Below are 22,959 nucleotides of genomic sequence, written 5' to 3'. Positions count from 1 at the left end.
CAATTGGCTGTCAGTCCTTCAGAATGGAGATGGGTGTAAGAAACTTCTGGCTTATTACCAAGTCTTTTACTTCCTCTTCCAAGAGAAAAGAAACACATTTCTTAGTATTCCTTTGAGATTAGGTGTAAACACTTGGCTGAATTTCAGGAAAAGGAATATTTGTCTAGAATTTAATAGACCACTTGCAGACCTTAGTCATGTATGGATGTGAGAGTAGGGCCATAAAGAAGGCTGAGTGCCAAAGAATTGACGCTTTCAAGCTGTAAAGCTGGAGAAGATTCTTGAGAGACCCTTGGACTGCAAGGAGATGAAATCAGTCAATCCTAAAAGAAATCTACCCTGAATATTCATTGGAAGGGCTGATGCTGAAGCTGAAGCTCCAATACTTTGGCCACCTGATGCGAGGAGCTGACTCATTGGAAAAGACCCTGATGCTGGGAAAGATTGAGAGCAAGAGCAGAATGGGGCAACAGAGGATGAGATAGTTGGATGGCATCACTGACTCAGTGGATAGGAGTTTGAGAAAACTCAGGGAGATTGTGATGGACAAAGAAGCCTGTAATGCTGCAGTTCATGGGGTTGTAAAGAGTCGGACACAACTTAGCGACTGAACAACAGCAACAACTTGAAGACCTAGCCATAAACACCTCCCCAATGCAACTCTTCCTGCTCCCTCCTCTGGCGAGCTGGTTTGAATGAAGAAAATCCCCAGAGCAGGACAGGAGCCATGTGTTGAAGACTGTGGAGCTACAGGATGAAAGGAGCCTGAGTCCCTAAATCACCCCTTGGAGAAAAAGCACATAACTAAGAGCCCCACTTTGGACAGTTAATTCAGTTTCAACTCCATTAACTAATCTGAAATTTTAAGCCCCTGAAATTTGAAGTTTACTGATTACATGAGTAGGATTACTTTAATATAATAGATAGATACACATGTGATAGATACACACCATTGAATATGCAACAGACTGAATGCGTGTGTCTCCCCAGAATTCATGTGTTGAAATCTAATCCCCAATGTGATGTATTTAAAGATAGGGCTTTGAGAAGGCAATTATTTCAGGAGAGCTATGAGCTTCCTTGGTGGCTTAAATAGTAAGGAATCTACCTGCAGGAGAAATGGGTTCTATCCCTAGGCTGGGAAGATCCCCTGGAGAACAGAATGGCTATCCACTCCAGTTTTCTTGCTTGGAGAGTCCCATGGACAGAAGAGCTTGGTGGGCTACAGTCAGTGGGGCCTCAAAAAGTCGGACACGACTGAGCAACTAAGAGTTTCTTTCTTTCTTGAAGAGGTAATTAGGTCAGGACTGCAAATCCTTCCTGAATGGGATTTGTGACCTAATAAAAGAGATCCCAGAGAGCTCCCTTACCCTTTCTGCAAAATGAGGACACAGCAAAAAGGTTTCCTATGAACCAGGAGCCTTATACATTAAACCTGTTATAACATGGGGCTGTAGAGGAAGAACAAGCAGAATATTGAGACTGTGTATGTGTTGAGAGTCCCTTGGACTGCAAGGAGATCCAACCAGTCTATACTAAAGGAAATCAGTCCTGAATATTCGTTGGAAGATCTGATACTGAAGCTGAAACCCCAATACTTTGGCCACCATATGTGAAGAAGCAACTCATTGGAAAAGACCCTGATGCTGGGAAAGATTGAAGGTGGGAGGAGAAGGGGACAACAGAGGATGAGATGGTTGGATCGCATCACCGACTCAGTGGACATGAGTTTGAATAGACTCCGGGAGTTGGCGATGGACAGGGAGGCCTGGCGTGCTATAGTCCATAGGGTTGCAGAGTTGGACTCAACTGAGCGACTAAACTGAACTGAACTGTATTCAATAAAAGAAAATAGATAAATGTGCACCCAAATAAGTAAATTAATAAATTTAGATAGTCTCCTGCATAGACAAATAGTGATAAATGTAACAACAGATATTTATTTCTTACAGTTCTAGGGACTGAAAGTCAGGATCAGTGCTCAGCATCACTGGATTCCAACGAGGGCTCTGTTCCTGACTTGTAGATGTCTGCGTTCTCACTGTGACCTCAGGTTGTCAGAGAGAGAGAGAGATTTCTTCTCACTTAAACATTGGGAAATGGTTACCATGGTAGCATTAGCTAACACCTCCATCACTCATCTATTACCATTTCTTTTTTGTGGTGAGAACATTTAAGATCTACTCTCTTAGCAATTTTCAAATATAATACAATATTGTTAATTATATTACCTTGCTGTAATTTAGACTCCCCCCCCAAATGTATTCATCTCATAACTGAAAGTCTGACCAACATGTCTTCATTCCCCCTACCAGACCCCAGTAAACCCCCATTCTATTCTCTTCTCTGTTTCCAGAGTTTGGTCTTTGTCGATTCCAGATATAAATGATATCATAACATTATTTGTCTTTTCAGTCTGATTTAATTCACTTAACATAATGCTCTCAAGGTTCATCCACATTGTTGCAAATGGCATGATTTCCTTCTTTCTCATGGCTGAATTGGAGAAGGCAATGGCACCCCACTCCAGTACTCTTGCCTGGAAAATCCCATGGACAGAGGAGCCTGGCAGGCTCGAGTCCAGGGGGTCGCTAAGAGTCGGACACGACTGAGCGACTTCACTTCCACTTTTCCCTTTCATGCACTGGAGAAGGAAACGGCAACCCACTCCAGTATTCTTGCCTGGAGAATCCCAGGGAGGGCGGAGCCTGGTGGGCTGCCGTCTATGGGGTCGCACAGAGTCGGACATGACTGAAGCGACTTAGCCTCATGGCTGAATGATATTCTACTGCATATATACCATATATTTTTTTATCTACTCATCTGTAGACATATACTTAAGGTTTTTTTTTCCATATATTGGCTATCGAGAACAATGTTATGATGAACACGGAAGTGTAGCTATCTACTTGAGATCTTGATTTAATTTCCTTTAGAAAAATACCTGGAAGTAAAATTGCTAGCTCATATGATAGTTTTATTTTCAATTTTTTGAAGACTGTCTATACTATTTACCACAGTGGCTGTACCAATTTACGATTCCACAAAAGTACACAAGTTTCCTTTTTCTCTACATCCTCATCAACACTTATCTCACTTGTCTTGATGGTAACAGTTTTTCCAACAGGTATGAGATGAGATGATATCCCATTGACATTTTTGTTTGCATTTCTCCGATGATTAGGGGTGTCAAGCACCTTTTCATGTACTTGTTGGCCATTCTATGTGTTGTTTGTAAAAATGTTTGTTTAGTACCTCTGCCCATTTCTTAGTTGTATTATGTGGAGGTTTTGCTATTGTGTTGTATATGTTCTTTATATATTTTGAATATTAACTCCATTTACTCATTCCATTGGTTTCCTTTTCATTTTGTTCATTGTTTCTTTTGCTGTGCAGAAGATTTTTACTTTGCTTTTTGTTTTTGCTTCAGGGAATATACAAAAAATCATTGTCAAGACCATCATCAAGGAGTTTTCCCTCCTGTTTTCTTCTAGGACTTTTATGATTTCAGGTTCTCTGTTTAAGGTAATTCATTTTGAGTTAATTTGTGTGAGTGCTATAGGATAAGATTTCGATTTTATTCTTCTGAACGTTGTCACTCAGTTTTTCCATCACCATTTACTGAAGTACTACCCTTTTCTTATTACATATCCTTGAATCTTTTGTAAAATATTAGCTGGCCACACATTCATGGTTTATTCCTGGATTCTAGGTTCTGTTCCATTAGTCTACGGGCCTTATTTTATGCAGAATACTCTTTTGATTACTATTTATAGTTTAGTTTGAAATCAGGAAATGTGATGGCTCCAGCTTTGTTCTTTTTCTCAGAATTGCTTTGGATATTGGAGTCTTGTGGTTCCATAAAAATTTTAGGATTGTTCTTTGCTTTTTCTGAGAAAAATGCCATTGGAATTTTGATAGGAATTGTGTTGAGTCTATAGATAGTTCTGGGTAGTATGTACATTCTAACAGTATTAATTCTTCTGATCCATGAAAATAGGATAATTATTCATATATTTGTGTATTCATCAATATCTTTCATCAAAGTCATAGATTTCAGGGCACAGATCTTTCATACCTTTGGTTAAATTAATTCCTATGTACTTTATTGTTTTGATGCTGTTATGAATGTGGTTGTTTACTTCTTTTCCATATAGTTCATAGTTAATGCATAGAAATGCTGCAGATTTCTCTATAGATTTTTCTATCCTGCAACATTACTGAATTTACTGAATAGTTTAACAGTTTTAGGGGGAGTCTTTAAGATGATCTATATATAAAATCATATCACCTGCAAACAAAGACAATTTCTTTTTTTTCTTTCTGATGTACTTCTTTCTTTTTTAAAATTAATTAATTTATTTTAATTGGAGGCTAATTACAATATTGTGGTGGTTTTTGCCATACATTGACATGAATCAGCCTTGGGTGTACATGTGTTCCCCATCCTGAACCCCCTCTTCTACCTCCCTCCCCATCCCATCCCTCTGGGTTGTCCCAATGCACCAGCTTTGAGTGTCCTGTTTCATGCATCAAACTTGTGCTGGTCATCTATTTTACATATGGTAATATACATGTTTCAATGTTATTCTCTCAAATCATCCCACCCTCGCCTTCTCCCACAGAGTCCAAAAGTCTGTTCTTTATATCTGTGTCTCTTTTGTTGTCTCGCTTATAGGGTTGTCATTACCATCTTTCTAAATTCCATATATGTGCACTAATATACTGTTAGTTAGTTAGTTCAGTTGCTCAGTCGTGTCCAACTCTTTGCAACCCCATGAACCACAGCACACCAGGCCTCCCTGTTCATCACCAACTCCTGGAGTCCATCCAAACCCATGTCCATCGAGTCAGTGATGCCATCCAACCATCTCATCCTCTGTCATCCCCGTCTCCTCCTGCTCTCAATCTGTCACAGCATCAGGGTCTTTTCAAATGAGTGAGCTCTTCACATCAGGTGGCCAAAGTATTGGAGTTTCAGCTTCAACATCAGTCCTACCAATGAACACCCAGGACTGTATTGATGTTTTTCTTTCTGGCTTACTTCACTCTGTATAATGGGCTCCAGTTTCATCCATCTCATTAGAACTGATTCAAATGTGTTCTTTTTAATAGCCAAGTAATATTTCATTGTGTATATGTACCACAGCGTTCTTATCCATTTGTCTGCCAATAGACATCTAGGTTGCTTCCATGTCTTAGCTATTGTAAACAGTGCTGCGATGAACACTGTGGTACACATATCCCTTTCAATTCTGGCTTCCTCGGTGTGTATGCCCAGCAGTGGGATTGCTGGGTCATATGGCAGTTCTATTTCCAGTTTTTTAAGGAATCTCCACACTGTTATCCATAGTGGCTGTGCTAGTTTGCATTCCCACCAACAGTGTAAGAGGGTTCCCTTTTTTCCACAACTTCTCCAACATTTAGTTTTTGTAGACTTTTTGATAGCAGCCTTTCTGACTGGCATGAGATGGTACCTCATTGTGGTTTTGATTTGCATTTCTCTGAAAATGAGTGATGTTGAGTATCTTTTTATGTGTTTGTTAGCCATCTGTATGTCTTCTTTGAAGAAATGTCTCTTTAGTTCTTTGGCCCATTTTTTGATTGGGTCATTTATTTTTCTGGTATTGAGCTGCATGAGCTGCTTGCATATTTTTAAGATTAATTCTTTGTCAGTTGCTTATTTTGCTATTATTTTCTCCCATTCTAAAGGCTATCTCTTCACCTTGCTTATAGTTTCCTTCGTTGTGCAAAAGCTTTTAATTTTAATTAGGTCCCATTTGTTTATTTTTGCTTTTACTCTGGGAAGTGCATCATTGAGGATCTTGCTGTGATTTATGTCAGAGAGTGTTTTGCTTATGTTTTCCTTTAGGAGTTTTGTAGTTTCTGATTTTACATTTAGATCTTTAATTCATTTTGAGTTCATTTTTGTGTATGGTGTTAGAAAATGTTCTAGTTTTCATTAACTACAACACTAAAAAGTGTTCAACTAGAACACTAAAGAGTGTTCTAGTTCACAATTCTTTTATAGGTGGTTGACCAGTTTTCCCAGCATAACTTGTTAAAGAGATTGTCTTTGCCTCATTGTATATTTTTGCCTCCTTTGTTAAAGATAAGGTCTCCACAGATGCATGGATTTATCTCCAGGCTTTCTATTTTGTTCCATTAACCCACTCCAGTACTCTTGCCTGGAAAATCCCATGGACGGAGGAGCCGGGTAGGCTGTGGTCCATGGGGTCGCGAAGAGTCAGACACAACTGAGCGACTTCACTTTCACTTTTCACTTTCATGCATTGGAGAAAGAAATGGCAACCCACTCCAGTATTCTTGCCTGGAGAATCCCAGGGAAGGCAGAGCCTGGTGGTCTGCCATCTATGGGGTTGCACAGAGTCAGACATGACTAAAGCAACTTAGCAGCAGCAGCAACAGATCTGTATTTCTGTCTTTGTGCCAGTACCATACTGTAGCTTTGTAGTATAGTCTGAAGTCAGGCAGGTTGATTCCTCCAGTTCCATTCTTCTTTTTTAAGATTGTTGGCTATTTGAGGTTTTTTGTATTTCCATACAAATTGTGAAATTATTTGTTCTAATTCTGTGAAAAATACCATTGTTAGATTGATAGGGATTGCATTGTATCTGTAGATCACTTTGGGTAATATACTCATTTTCACTATATTGATTCTTCTGGTCCATGAACATGGTATATTTCTCCATCTATTTGTGTCATCTTTGATCTCTTTCATGAGTGTTTTATAGTTTTCTATATATAGGTCTTTGGTTTCTTTAGGTATATTTATTCCTAAGTATTTTATTCTTTTTGTTGCAATGGTGAATGGGATTGTTTCCTTAATTTCTCTTTCTGTTTTCTCATTGTTAGTGTATAGGAATGCAAGGGATTTCTGTGTATTAATTTTATATCCTGCAACTTTACTATATTCATTCATTAGCTTGAGTACTTTTCCACTGGTGTCTTTAGGGTTTTCTATGTAGAGAATGATGTCATCTGCAAACAGTGAGAGTTTACTTCTTCTTTTGCAATCTGGATTCCTTTTTTTTTTTCTTCTCTTATTGGTGTGGCTAAAACTTTAAAAGTATGCTGAATAGTAGTGGTAAGAGTGGGCACACTTGTCTTGTTTCTGACTTTAGGAGAAATGGTTTCAATTCTTCACCTTTGAGGATAATGTTTGCTATGGGTTTTTCATATATGGCTTTTATTATGTTAAGGTATGTTCCTTCTATGCCTGCTTCCGGGAGAGCTTTTATCACAAATGGGTGTTGAATTTTGTCAAAGGCTTTCTCTGCATCTATTGAGATAATCAGATGGTTTATATCTTTCAATTTTTTAATGTGGTATATCACATTGGTTGATTTGCAAATATTGAAGATTCCTTGCATCCTTGGTATAAAGCCCACTGATCATGATGTATGATCTTTTTAACATGTTGTTGGATTCTGTTTGCTAGAATTTTGTTGAGGATTTTTGCATCTATGTTCATCAGTAATATTGGCCTGTAGTTTTCTTTTTTGGTGGCATCTTTGTCCAATTTTGGTATTAGGGTGATGGTGGCTTCATAAAACGAGTTTGGGAGTTTACCTTTCTGTGCAATTTTCTGCAAGAGTTTGAGTGGATAGGTGTTAGCTCTTCTCTAAATTTTTGGTAGAATTCACCTGTGAAGCCATCTGGTCCTGGGCTTTTGTTTGTTGGAAGATTTTTTTATTACAGTTTTATTTCCATGCTTGTGATGGATCTGTTAAGATTTTCTATTTCTTCCTGCTTCAATTTTGGAAGGTTATACTTTTCTACCGGAGAAGGCAATGGCACCCCACTCCAGTACTCTTGCCTGGAAAATCCCATGGATAGAGGAGCCTGGTAGGCTGTAGTCCATGGGGTCGCTAAGAGTCGGACACGACTTCACTTTCACTTTCATTTTTCCCTTTCATGCACTGGAGAAGGAAATGGCAACCCACTCCAGTATTCTTGCCTGGAGAATCCTAGGGACGGCGGAGCCTGGTGGGCTGCGGTCTATAGGGTCGCACAGAGTCGGACACGACTGAAGCGACTTAGCAGCAGCAGCAGCATACTTTTCTACGAACTCATCCATTTCTTCCAAGTTGTTCATTTTATTTGCATATAGTTGCTGATGGTAGTCGCTTATGATCCTTTTTGTATTTCTGTGTTGTTAGTTGTGATTTCGTCATTTTCATTTCTAATTTTGTTGATTTGCTTCTTCTCCCTTTTTTTCTTGATGAGTCTGGCTAATGGTTTGTCTATTTTATTTATCTTCTTAAAGAACAAGCTTTTAGTTTTGTTGATTTTTGCTATAGTCTTCTTTGTTTCCTTTTAACTTATTTCTGCACTAATTTAATGATTTCTTTCCTTCTACTAACTCTGGGGTTCTTCATTTCTTCTTTTTCAAGTTGCTTCAAGTGTAAAGTTAGGTTATTTATTTGTTTTTTTCTCTTGTTTCTTGAGGTAAGCTTGTATTGCTATGAACCTTCCCCTTAGCACTGCTTTTACTGAATCCCATAAGTTTTGGGTTGTCATGTTTTCCTTTTCATTTGTTTCTATGCATATTTTGAGTTCCTTTTTTATTTCCTCTGTGATTTGTTGGTTATTCAGAAGCATGTTCAGAAGCCTCCATATGTTTGTATTTTTAATATATTTTTTCCCTGTAGTTGACATCTAGTCTTACTGCATTGTGATCAGAAAAGATGATTGAAATGATTTCAATTTTTTTGAATTTACCAAGGCTAGATTTATGGCCCAGGTTGTGATCTATCCTGGAGAATGTTCCATGTGCACTTGAGAAAAAGGTGAAATTCATTGTTTTGGGGTGAAATGTCCTATGGATATCAATTAGGTCTAACTGGTCCATTTTATCATTTAAAATTTGTGTTGCCTTGCTAATTTTCTGTTTTGTTGATCTATCCATAGGTGTGAGTGGGGTGTTAAAATCTCCCACTATTATTGTGTTACTGTTAATTTCCCCTTTCCTACTTGTTAGTATTTGCCTTATGTATTGAGGTGCTCCTATGTTGGGTGCATATATTTTTATAATTGTTATATCTTCTTCTTGGATTGATCCTTTGATGATTATGTCGTGTCTTTGTCTCTTTTCACAGTCTTTATTTCAAAGTCTATTTTATCTGGTATTGCTGCTCCTGCTTTCTTTTGGTCTCCATTTGCATGAAATATCTTTTTCCAGCCCTTCACTTTCAGTCTGTGTGTCTCTTAGTTTGAAGTGGGTCTCTTGTAGACAGCATATGTAGTGGTCTTGTTTCTGTATCCATTCAGCCAGTCTTTGCCTTTTGGTTCGGACATTTGACCCATTTATATTTAAGGTAATTATTGATAAGCATGATCCCATTGCCATTTACTTTGTTGTTTTGGGTTCAAGTTTATAAACCTTTTGTGTGTTTCCTGTCTAGAGAAGATCCTTTAGCATTTGTTGAAGAACTGGTTTGGTGGTGCTGAAATCTCTCAGCTTTTGCTTGTTTGGTGGTGCTGAAATCTCTCAGCTTTTGCTTGTCTGTAAAGTTTTTGATTTCTCCTTCATATTTGTAAGAGGTCTTGCTGGGTATAGTAATCTGGGTTGTAGGTTTTTCTCTTTAATCATCTTAAGTATGCCCTGCCAATCCCTTCTGGCCTGAAGAGCTTCTACTGAAAAATCAGCTGTTATCCTTAAGGGGATCCCCTTGTGTGTTATTTGTTACTTTTCCCTCGCTGCTTTTAATATTTGCTCTTTGTGTTTGATCTTCATTTGTTTGATTAATATGTGTCTTGGGGTGTTTTGCCTTGGGTTTATTCTGTTTGGGACTCTCTGGGTTTCTTGGACTTGGGTGGCTATTTCCTTCCCCATTTTAGGAAAGTTTTCAACTATTATCTCCTCAAGTATTTTCTCATGCCCTTCCTTTTTGTCTTCTTCTGGGACCCCTATGATTCGAATGTTGGGGCATTTAACATTGTCCCAGAGGTCTCTGGGGTTGTCCTCATTTCTTTTAATTCTTTTTTTTTTTCTTTTTTCCTCTCTGCTTCATTTATTTCCAACATTCTATCTTCCACCTTACTTATCCTATCTTCTGCCTCAGTTATTCTACTGTTGGTTCCCTCCAGAGTGTTTTTTATCTCATTTATTGCATTATTCATTACTGATTGACTCTTCTTTATTTCTTATAGGTCCTTGCTAAAGATTTCTTGCATCTTCTCAGTCCTTGTCTCTAGTCTACTTATCTGTAACTCCATTTGTTTTCAAGATTTTGGATCATCTGTACTATCATTATTCTGAATTCTTTTTCAGGTAGACTCCTATCTCCCCCTCTTCTGTTTGGTTTAGTGGGCATTTATCATGTTCCTTTACCTGCTGAATATTTCCTTGCCTTTTCATTTAGTTTAGATTACTGTGTTTGAGGTGCCCTTTCTGTAGGCTGGAAGTTCATAGTTACTCTTTATTGTGAAGCCTGCTCCCTGTGGGTGGGGTTGGACTAGTGGCTTGTCCAGGTTTCCTGGTTAGAGGAGCTTGCATCTGTGTTCTGGTGAGTGGAGTTGGATCTCTTCTCTCTGGAGTTCAGTGAAGTGTCCAGTAGTGAGTTTTGGGATGTCTATGGGTTTGGCATGGCTTTGGGCAGCCTGTATTGTAATGCTCAGGGCTGTGTTCTTGCTTTGCTAGAGAATTAGTGTGGTATGTCTTGCTCTGGAACTTGTTGGCTCTTGGGTGGAACTTGGTTTTAGTGTAGGTATGGAGGTTTTTGGGTGAGCTCTTGTCTATTAATGTTCCCTGGAATCAGGAGTTCTCTGATGTTCTAAAGTTTTGGTGTTAAGCCTCTTGCCTCTGGCTTTCAGTCTTTATTCTTACAGTAGCCTCAAGTCTTCTCCATCCATACAGCACAGATGATAAACATCTAGGTTAATGGTGAAACAGTTGGACTATAAAGAAAGCTGAGAAATGAAGAATTGATGCTTTTGAACTGTGGTGTTAGAGAAGCCCCTTGCGAGTCCCTTGGACTGCAAGGAGATCCAACCAGTCCTTTCCTAAAGAAGCTCAGTCCTGGGTGTTCATTGGAAGGACTGGATATTGAAGCTGAAACTCCAATACTTTGGCCACCTGATGTGAAGAGCGGACTCACTTAAAAAGACCTTGATGCTGGGAAAGATTGGGGGCAGGAAGAGGAGGGGATGACAGAGGATGAGATGGTTGGATGGCATCACCAACTCAATGGGCATGAGTTTGGGTAAACTCCAGGAGTTGGTGATGGACAGGGAGGCCTGGCATGCTGCAGTTCATGGGGTCTCAAAGAGTCAGACAAGACTGAGCAACTGAATTGAACTGAACTAATGGTGAAACAATTCTCCACAGTGAGGGGGACACCCAGATAGGTTCACAGAGTTACATGGTGTCCTCCACCAGTGTTCAGAAGTTGTTTTGTGGAAGTTGCTTAGCATTCAAATGATCTTTTGATGAATTTGAGGGGGAGAAAGTGGTCTCCCATCTTATTCCTCCACCTTCTTGGGACTGCCTGTACTTCTTTGTTTTACTTATTTTTCTTGCCTGACTTTTCTGGCTAGGATTTTTGTGCTATGTTAAGTAGGAATCATGAAAGTAGGACCCTGTTGTGTTGCTGGTCTTATAGGAAAACATCACTTTTCACCATTGAGTATGATGTTAGCTATGTGCTTGTCACATATGGTCTATATTTTACTGGTATGTATTCCACCGACACCCAATTTGTTGAGTTTTTATCACAAAAAATATTGTTGTGCAGTAATTCAGTCATGTCTGACTGTGACCCCATGGACTGCAGCATGCAAGGCTTCCTTGTCCTTAGCTATCTCAGAGAGTTTGCTCAAGCTCGTATCCATTGAGTCAGTGATGTCATCCAACCATCTCATCCTCTGTCTCGCCCTTCTCCTGTAACAGGGTCTTCTCCAATAATTCGTCTCCTTGCTTCACGTGGCCAAAGTATTGGAGCTTAAGCTTCAGCATCAGTCCTTCCAATGAGTAGTCAGGGTTGGTTTCCTTTAGGAGTGACTAGTTTGATCTCCTTGCTGCCCAAGGGACTCTCAAGAGTCTTCTCCAGCACCACACTTCAAAAGCATCAATTCTTCAGTGCTCAGCCTTCTTTACAGGCCAACTCTCACATCTGCACATGAGTGCTGGAAAAACCATAACTTTGACTATACAGACCTTTATCTCTGCTTTTGAATACACTGTCTAGTTTTGTCATAGCTTTTCTTCCAAGGAGCAAGCATCTTTTAATTCCATGGCTACAGTCACTACCTGCAGTGATTTTGGAGATCAAGAAAATAAAATCTGCCACTGTGTCCTCTTTTTCCCCATCCATTTGCCTTGAAGTGATGGGACTGGATGCCATGATCTTAGTTTTTTGAATGTTGAACTTTAAGCCAGCTTTTTCACTCTCCTCTCTCACCCTCATTAACAGGCTCTTTAGTTTCTCTTCATTTTCTGACATTAGAATGGTATCATACGCATATCTGAGGTTGTTGATATTTCTCCCAGCAATCTTGATTCCAACTTGTGATTCATCAAGCCCAGAACTTCACATCACATACTCTGCATATAAGTTAAATAAGCAGGGTGACAATATATAGCCTTAACGTACTCCATTCTCAAGTTTGAACCAGCCCATTGTTCCATCTCCAGTTCTGTTACTTCTTTACGTACACACAGGTCAAGAAACTACTTATCTTTCATCAATTTTTTTTTACCTAATGAGATATTAATTTGATTTTGTCTTTCACTTTATTGTTACATATCACATTTATTGATTTCCATGTAGTGAACTGTCTTTACGTCTCAGAAATATATCCAGCTCAGTCATGTTTTATGATTCTTTTAATGTACCATGGAAATTTGGTTTGCCAACATTTTGTTATGAAATTTTACATTCATATTCATCAGGGATATTTAAGTGCTCCAACGTTGGGTATATATGTATATTTATGATTTTTATAGCTTTTTATCATTATATAACAACTTTCTTTGTCTCGTTACCATTTTGGTGTTAAACTTTATTTTGCTTGTTATAAGTATAGCTATTCCTACTTTCTTTAGTTTTCCACTTTCAGGGAATATCTTTTTCTATTACTTCAATTTGGGCCTATGTGTGTCCTTAAAGATAAGTTGAGTCTCTTATTGGTAGCATAGTTGGATTTTATTTTTTATTACTATTTCAAGTAATTATTGATTGGTAAGGACTTACTAGGGCTTCCCTTATAGTTCAGCTGGTAAACAATCTGTCTGTAATGCAGGAGACCTGGGTTTGATCCCTGGATTGGGAAGATCTCCTGGAGGAGGACATGGCAACCCACTCCAGTATTCTTGCCTGGAGAATCCTCATGGACAGAGGAGCCTGGTGGGTTGACACAACTGAGTGACTAACCACAGCACAGCACAAGGACTCACTAATGTTGTCTATCATTTTCTGGCTATTTTACAGTTCCCTTATTCCTTCTTTCCTCTTTTATTATTTCCTTTGTGAACTGAAGATTTTCCTTAGTGGTATGCTTTGATTTGCTTCTCTTTATCTTTTGTGAATCTACTGTATGCTTTTCTTTTGTGGTTACCATGAAGTTTATATAAAACATAGATATAACAGTCTATTTTATACTGACAACAACTTAACTTCAATCACATTAAAAATTCTACCCCTCTGCTCCCCCCACTTTTGGTGTCACAATTTACCTCTTTTTAGGTTGTGTATTCAATAACACATTATTGTAGCTATACATTTTTAAGCCTCTTGTCCTTTAACCTAGAATTAAGTGTTTAACACACCACCATACCACAGTATAAAATATTCTGAATCTGACTAAGTGCTTACCTTTAACAGTGGTGTTGTATATTTTTACATATTTTCATGTTACTAATTAGCTTCCTTTTATTTCTTCTTGAAAAACGCCTGTAGTATTTCTGGTAAGGCATTTACAGCAGTGATGAATGCCCTCAACTTTTGTTTTCCTGTTCAAGTCTTTATCTGGCCTTCATTTCTGAAGGATAATTTTGTCAAGTAAAAGATTCTTGGTTGGCAGTTCCTCTTTCCTTTTTTCTTTCAGTTCTTTAAACATATCATCTCATTGTTTCCTGGCCTGTAAGTTTCCTGCTGAGAAGTCCAATGATAACCTTGTGGGAATTTCCCTTGTAAGTTATAAACTTCTTTTCTCTTGCTCTTTCCGAGATTTTCTCTTTGTCTATGATTTTTGATAGTTTTATTATAATGTGTCTTGGAGAAAATCTCTTTAAGTTGATTTTGTTTAGTGACTTATGGGCTTCATGAACCTAGATATCCAAATTTCTCTCCAGATTTGGGAATTTCTCAGTCATTATTTCTTTAAATAAGCTTTCCATCCCCTCCTCTCTCTTTTCTTATTCTAGAACTCAAATAACGTGCAAATTGGTTCTTTTATGGTATCCTATAGATCATGGAGGTTTTCTTCACTCTTTATTATTCTTTGTTCCTCTTTTCTTCTTGATGGATAATTTCAAAAGTCCTTCCTACTTTCTAGTTCACACATTTCTTCATCTGCTTGATCTGTTCTGCAGATATTATGACTTTTTTATTTCATATATTGCATTCTTCAGCTTCAGAATTTCCATTTGGTTCTTTTTTATGATTTATATCTTTGTTGACCTTTTGTTTGTGTGTTGCTTCCTTGATTTTTTTGAACTCTGTATTGTAACTCAATAAGTTTTCTTAAAACAGTTATTCTGAATTCTTTATCAGTTAAATCAAAGCTCTCCATGACTTTGGCATCAGTGAAAAAAAGACTTCATGATCCTTGGTGATTTCATGTATCCTTGATTTTTCATGTTCTTGAAGTTTTGTATTGCTGTCTTCACTTTTGAAGTAGCAGTTACCTCATCCAGCCTTTATATCCGTCCACTCTAAACTTGTGAATTTTTTGCTCCAACAGAGTGCTGAAACTGTCGCAGGAAGGGGGCCCCTTTCCAGAGCCTGAGAGTGGGCTCTTGTCTAACACTTGGAAATGAATTGTCCAAGGAAATACACATGCTGACAAAGTAAGAGACTTCATTGGGAAGGGGCATCTAAGCAGAGAGCAGCAGGGTCAGGGAACCCAGGAGAACCGCTCTGCCACATGGCTCACTCTCAGGTCTTATGGTGATGGGATTAGTTTCTGGGTTGTCTCTGGACACTCATTTTGACTCATGGTCCTTTCTGGTGGCAAGCATTGCTCAGTCAAGATGATTTCCAGCAAGGAGTATTCTGAGAGGTTGGTAGGACATATGGACTGGCATCTTCTCTCTCCTTTTGACCTTTCCTGAATTCTTCTGACTGGTAATATCTTGTTAGTTCCACATTTGTTACCAGGACCTCCTGCTGTAAGATAGCTCATGCAAGTGGCTACTATCTTGCCTGGCCAGGGTGGGTGGTTTCAGTCACTGTTTCCCCTAACAAAACTTCTTCTCCAGAAACCTGGATTTCCACAAAGACTCTCTCATCATAAGCGGTTGTCTAAAAAAAGTGTTTTCCAGGGTCTCCTGGATGACGGCCAAGAGGGACTGAAGCAAGTTCAAGGGCCACTGTGGGATCCTCATCAGGGATCAAAGTCTATACCTATTACCAGGTACATAGGTGGGGGAGATTCTTCCTGGATATCTTGCACATGGTTCTGATTCCACAGCTCCCACAGAGACACATTTGTCTATCCATGGGTGTTGAATTGTTGTTGTTGTGGGAGAGACAAAAGTGAGTGATGTCTTCTTGATGTCAGAAACAAGTGATGATGCTGAGGTCACTCCTGGTGTCTCTTCTTATAAAGGGTAATACTTCCATCATGAGGGCTCTACTCTCATGACCTTATCTAAACCTAATGACCTCCTAAATGATCCATCACCAAATACTATCACATGAAGGGTTAAGGCTTCAAGATACAAATTTTGAGGGACATGATCAAGACCACAGATTTTCAAGGTGGTGCCAGTGGTAAAGAACCTGCCTGCCAGTGCAGGAGATATAAGACATGCAGGTTCAATCCCTGGGTAGGGAAGGTCCCCTGGAGGAGGGGACCCTCTCTACTATCCTTACCTGGAGGATCCCATGGACAGAGGAGCCTGGCAGGCTGCAGTCCATGAGGTCACAAAGAGTCAGACATGACTAAAGCAACTTAGCAAGCGGGCACACAATCCAGTCTATAGCATCCCATAAAAATTATTTTTAAATTCTGCTCAACCCCACAAAAGTTAGATCAATCTACAGGATTTTGTAAAAGATCCCAGCAGGAAGGACACTCAGAAGCAAAGAAGGAATGAGACCCAGAATGGAAATGAAATCTCTTCTGTTGCTTGAGCAAATCCCCCACAAAATGTAGTTACAAAGGAGATGTTAATTAGTCTACAATAGCACCCAGAAATGGGCCAAAGTACCAGTTACAAGTGGTTGAAAGGAGCCTGGCAGTTCTTTCCCAAGGAGTCTAATCTTTGTCATTTCAATAGGGGTAAGTACCTGGGGCATTCTCAGATGGTAAAGAATCTGCCTGACGTTTGGGAGATCTGGGTCAGATCCCTGGGTCAGAAAGGTCCCCTGGATAAGGGAATGGCAACCCACTCCAGTATTCTTGCCTGGATAATTCCATGGATAGAGGATCCTGACAAGCAACAGTCCATGGGGTTGCAAAGAGTCTAACATGACTGAGTGACTTTCACTTTCACTTTTTTCACCTGGGGCAGAGCTGAGCTGATGTGTGCTGTTGTCTGAGTCAATACACAATTTACTATAGAAAAAAAAAAAATCAAAAAGTGATCAGACATGCCAGAACATACAGGTATACACTCACACACACCTAGTCTCAAACAGCATAAATTACCTGAAAGTGTCTCAATTAAACAGAATTATCACCTCCTTTAAACTGCAATCATAGCCATTATGTATCATCGAATTGAAATCAGTTCCCTGGGAGATGTCCTGATTAAGCGGATTTCCCAATTAAACCTGTCGCAGTTAAGTGGAGCATACCATTCTGATTAGGTTCCTAATTTATATGGGAGGCTATATACTTTATATAAAGGGAAAAGGGGAGTTGAAGGAAATTGTCAGCCGCTGAAATTTCTCCCTGTGCATTTTTATTTCCGACAGCAAACCTTCCCCCTTCCCTGACAAACAGAGGCGCTTACTCGCCAAAGTAGTTGTAAACCTCCTAAATAAAATATGAAATGTGCCTTGTGGAGTCACAGCTGCCCTTCAAGAACTGTCAGAAGCATCATAATGCTCCCCTGTGGGGCAGACCCTGTGATGGGTCAGCGGCTAAGAGAGGAACACAGAGGACTAGAGTGGCTGCAGCTTCCAGACTGGGACACACAAAGTCTTTGGTACTTTTTCAAAAAATATTTTGCAGCATGCTTTGTCACAAGTACAAGTTAATAAATGAATGCATGAATAAATGAATGGCACACCTGACTGTGGGGGCGGGATGAAAAGTTAAAGCCTATCACTTAAAACAGATAGTGACTGGGAAGCTGCTGTATAGCAGGTGGAGCTCAGTTTGGTGGTCTGTGATGACACAGAGGGGTGAATGGGGGGGTGGGAGGGAGGCCCGAGAGAGAAGGGATATATGTATATGTATAGCTGCTTCAGGTAGTATAGCAGAAACTAACATAACATTGTAAAGCAATTATACTCCAATTTAAAGAATAAAGCATGTCACTGTTGTATCTGCTGACATCATGAGCCACAAAATAAGGGGAAGTGTTAGCCTCAAAGCTATACGGATAATCTGCAAGTATATTTGGCTTCACTGTTGGCCAAATCACTTGAACAAAATGTCAAAGGAAATGACAAACCTATAAAAGACCCATTGGAAGAGTGTTGTGCAAGACTTTCTAAAGAGGCTTGAATACAACCTTACAAGGAAGCAAGGATTGGTATGAGTTCAAAAATGTCACCTCATGTCTTCAAGTTTCAGTTTTCTCATCTATCAAATGGATTACTGAGCTTAATTCCCTGGGAGATGTTTTGCTGTTTTAGTCACTAAGTCATGTCTGCCTCTTCCCGATCCCATGGGCTGTAGCCCCCCAGGCTCTTCTGCCTGTGGGATTTCCCAAGCAAAAATACTGAAGTGGGTTGGCACTTCCTACTCCAGGGGACCTTCCAAACCCAGGGATCAAACCTGTGTGTCCTGTGTCTCTTGCATTTCAGGCAGATTCTTTACTACTGAGCCACCAGAGAAGTATAGGAGATGTTTGGACCAAATAATTTCAGAGGTTCTGGCCAACTTCTATATTCTATAATATTCAAGGATCCATTAGAAAGACTCGCAGAACTTAGCAGAATTGCTATACCCAAAATTGTGGTCTATTACAGCAGAAGGATACAGATTAAAATTAGCAATGGAAAAAGGTGTATAGGAAAGAATCCAGAAGGTACTAGGGACAAGCTTCCATTTGTCCTTTCCCAGCAGAATCATGTAAACAACACTTAATTCCAGCATTGATGTTTGGCAGTACACATGCATTATTGTCAATCTGAGGAGCTCACCTAAGCTTTGATGTCCGGTATTTTTCTTAAGGGTCAGTCATGTCAGCATGGGTGACCATCTGCATCGCTGACCTTAGCTCTCCAGAGTTCAAGTTGATACTGCAGCCCAAGGTCCGCAGCATAAATCACTTCACCGGCATTAACTATCTGGCATAGCCCAAGGCCCTGGTGAGCAAAGATATTCTTAGTAGGCAGGAAAGCTCAAAGGCTTAAAGATTACCTCCCAGGAGGTTAGCAAGGGTCAGCCTTTCTTTCTGGGTTTCCCAGGTGGCTCAATGGTAAAGAATCCACCTGCCAAAGCAGGAAATGCAAGAGCCATGGGTTCAATCCCTGGGTAGGGAAGATTCCCCTGGAGAAGGAAATGGCAACCCACTTCAGCATTCTTGGCTGGGAAATCCTATGGACAGAGAAGCTTGCTGGGCTACTACAGTCCATGGGGTCTCAAAGAGCAGACATGGCTGAGCACACATACATACAACCTTTCTTTCCAGTGTTCAGTGTTTGGAAAAACTGGACCTGCGGAGTTAATCCCAATGTCTCTCCACGTTGTCTCAAAATAACTGAAGACTCCCGAAGCAACTGTCCCAAAGAGAAACCGCAGAAGCCACATGACATTGTCTAACCTAGGCTTGGAAGTCACACAGCATAACTCTGTTGCATTTACCAAGTCAGTCATGGAGACCTGCCGATGTCAAGGGGGTCAGACAGAGACTCCACCTCACGACAGGAGGAATATCAAAGCAATTTGAGACAGATTTTTTAAAACTACTCAGTCACAAAGGCACAGGGAAACCTCTTCCTGTCTCTCCTGACTACTAAGAAGTAATTTTTTTTTCTTTTTGCCTCAGCCTCTGGAGAAAGCACTGTCAAGTCAAAAGAAATAAACAGGGAGAATTCTTTCAAGGCAAAAATGCAAAGTCTAGGCTCAATCACAGAAACTTCTGTTGGCTTGGGGAGACGCTTTATCTGAGTGACTTGGCATCACTGCCTAATGTGGATGAAGCACCCAGAGACCCCGGGGCTCCTTGGGAGGCCCTGAAGCAGCCCTGGTCCCTTTCACCAGATTTGCCTGAAGGAATTACATCTGTTCATAAAACCTGCCGACTAGACTAGATTTCCTTTTTTTCTCCTTTTCCTGTTTTTTTTTTCCTCCTACTTCTAATTCTGTGTATAGAATTCAGTATGAATAGCTTTCTTAAATGCTATCAGTCTTCTTAAAGAAACAACATCTACATAACAAACTTGATAGATGTCTTTGCAAGAAAATACTTGTCTTTGTGTTGATTATGAGGGAAGACAGACTTGACACCTTTACTTCTCAGTCCATGATGTTTATGACCCAGCTACGTTCCCCATGAAAACAAAGACTTTTTACTTATTCCATTTTGCATTCAACATTTAGCTCACTACCTTAATTTCAGACTCTTAGAAACTGAATTTTCCTTTGGGCAATGACTCCAAATCTTTCAGAAGATAGAAAGGTTATCGACCTCAGAGAGAAAGCCATAGAATTTCCAAACCAATGAGCCTCTGGCCTGGCATTCATATCTCTCTCCTGACTGGCCATCACTCGCATAACTGTGCCAAGGGGAAACAGTCTACAGAAATGTTTATTCAACAGGTAAAGTTAGAGTTATGACCAACCTAGACAACATATTAAAAAGCAGAGACATTACTTTGCCAACAAAGGTCCGTCTAGTCAAGGCTATGGTTTTTCCAGTGGTCATGTATGGATGTGAGAGTTGGACTATAAAGAAAGTTGAACACCGAAGAATTGATGCTTTTGAACTGTGGTGTTGGAGAAGACTCTTGAGAGTCCCTTGGAGAGCAAGGAGATCCAACCAGTCCATCCTAAAGGAGATCAGTCCTGGGTGTTCTTTGGAAGGACTGATGTTGAAGCTGAAACTACAATCCTTTGGCCACCTGATGCGAAGAGCTGACTCATTGGAAAAGACTCTGATGCTGGGAAAGATTGAGGGCAGGAGGAGAAGGGGACAACAGAGGATGAGATGGTTAGATGACATCACTGACTCAATGGACATGGGTTTGCGTGGACTCTGGGAGTTGGTGATGGACAGGGAGATCTGGTGTGCTGAGGTTCATGGGGTAGCAAAGAGCTGGACATGACTGAGTGACTGAAATGAACTGAAAGCAAGAGTACAGTGAAGAAGATTCCTAATGATTCCCTTCCAGATATCTGTTTTACAGAGAAATTCTCAATTCAGTCACCTAACAAGGGAAAGCATTTCAGGCAATCTTGGCCTGAAATATTGCTACAGTTAAGGTCTCGTTTTCAAGAAGGTCATCATTGGCAATGGGCAATCATGGTTTAGAAACTCAACTCTTCCTAGGTAGTTCCATCACATTCCTTTGGATCTTGGTAAACTTTTGTTTCAAAGTGAACAGGTGTAGAGCATATAAAGGAAGAAGATGAAGTCAGAGGAGCTTTCTGTATTGGATTATTTTTCTAGGCTTCCAAAGAAAGTAGACTTCTTTGTAACACAGAGAACATTGTAGATGGTTAAAACACAAAATGATTTTGAAGTTTAATTTAAATTTTGCCCTCTTGGCTATTTGTGTTTGTATTTCATTTCACTTAAACAATAAAGTAGCTTGGACAGTTTCAAGTGTGTGGTTAAGCCTTTTAATTTCCTGGCCCTCACGCACTGCTGCTCACATGGCAAGGTGACTGCCCTTTGCACTGCAGTGGAATTTTTAAATTGTTCATTGATATCTTTGGTCTAGCATCAGCAAAATATTTTGTATACATAGCCTATTGCTACATCCATCCAAACCAAATCTTTGTGATATATGGGTCCCTCGATATGGTAGCAGTTGCTCTTATATTTCTGTCAACCACCCCATGACAACCCACAGACTACAATGCTTCAAAGACGTGACCCACATCTTAAACAGAATGAAAGGAGCCTTGAAGGAATTCTAAATCCTTTGTACTTCTGAATAAATTCTTTCTTTGCTGATGCTAGGACTCGGCCACTGCAGAAATATATTTTCCAAATAATAAGGAAGCCATTGTAGGTGTTTGAAGTCTTTTTCTTTTCCACAGACTGGAGCTCTTTTATCATCATGAGTGGTTTCTTTGGAAGTAGATCTTTGTTATCAGAATGCAATGGCACCAAAAACTGACCAGTGCATGAATCTGCCTGAGCGTGTTTCACCTTTTCTTTACCATCTGATTGTGCGCCCTTTCATATTCTGGTTTGTCTCTAGACCAGCTGTTTTATTTTGTTTTATTTTCAGATTAGCAGAGTATAGAGCCAGTATGATGGATGATTCAGGGCTGAGAAAGGAAAACTTTGTTTCCAAAAAGCAGTATCTTCAAATGCAGACATAACTATTCTTGCTTTTTATTATTAATTGGGTCAAAAGTGTGTGACATATGAAAACATAACAGAGGACGCACTATCTCTGTTTTGTTTCATTGGCTCTCAACCTCCGTGTGTCATTTTGGAGGAGAATTTATATGTAACATTCATGGAACTCAATATCACTGTGATAAGCGCATTCAAGAGGGAAAGATTAATGAATCCTTGCTCTCTCCTTTCATTCTAGGAGCTTACATTCTAGTGGAAAAGACTGAAGAGACAAAAAGTACAGAAAAATATAGGTCCATGGGACTAGGAGGAGAAGTGGAGAGAGGCCTGGGAGTTGGGTGGATGTCAGAGCTGAATCACGATCTGGAGGCAGAAGCATAAAGTAAATGGAAGAAGGGCTGCTTTAAAAACAGTTTATGTTCGAGTCGTTGATAGACTTGAGGATAGGAGATTAGACAAGATCAAGAGTGAGACACTACCCATACCTGGGCCCCCAATTAGGATAATGTCATTCTAGCCCACTTACGTTTATGATCAATCCAAGAATAAGTCACAGAATATGAGGTTGCCAGGTCTGGGATCAGGAAACTACAGCCCACCACCTGCTTCTGTATGGCTCGTGTGTTAAAACTTGTTTATAAGTGGTAGAAAATATTTAAAGAATATTTCATAACACAAATATAAAGCAAAGTTCATAAGCAAAGAACACAGCCATGCATCAATGTCTTTACGTATTGTTTGCAGCTGCTTATGTGAAATGACAGCAGAGCTGAGTAGTTGTAGCGGAGACTGCAAGGACTGCAAAGCCTAAAATATTTACCACCTTACCCTTTTTTTTAAATGTATTTATTTTTAAATGGAGGATTATCGCTTTACAATATTGTGTTGGTTTCTGCCGTACATCATCATGAATCAGCCATAGGTATACGTATGTCCCCTGCCTCTTGAACCTTCTTCCCACCTCCCATGCCATCCCATTCACTCTAGGTTGTCACAGAGCATCAAGTTTGAGCTCCCTGCATCATACAGCAAATTCTCACTGGCTGTCTATTTTACACATGGTAATGCTGCTGCTGCTGCTGCTAAGTCGCTTCAGTCGTGTCCGACTCTGTGCGACC

The 22,959-nt window shown here is 39.8% G+C and overlaps 1 long non-coding RNA gene across 1 annotated transcript; it reads right to left on the bottom strand.

Annotated features, from left to right (window-relative positions):
• Positions 1-1,920: 1,920 nt before the first annotated feature.
• Positions 1,921-16,063, bottom strand: LOC145539666 (uncharacterized). Its single transcript, XR_014077889.1, has 2 exons — positions 13,839-16,063; positions 1,921-2,048 (listed from the first exon to the last, which is right to left on the bottom strand). It is a non-coding gene; the product is annotated as an uncharacterized LOC145539666 (long non-coding RNA).
• Between the last annotated feature and the right edge of the window lie 6,896 nt (positions 16,064-22,959).

This window comes from Giraffa tippelskirchi, chromosome 2 (assembly GCF_054371585.1).
Source record: "Giraffa tippelskirchi isolate mGirTip1 chromosome 2, T2T-mGirTip1v1.2.pri, whole genome shotgun sequence".
In the NCBI taxonomy this organism is placed as follows: Eukaryota; Metazoa; Chordata; class Mammalia; order Artiodactyla; family Giraffidae; genus Giraffa; species Giraffa tippelskirchi.
This window is presented reverse-complemented; position numbering and strand designations above follow the sequence as displayed.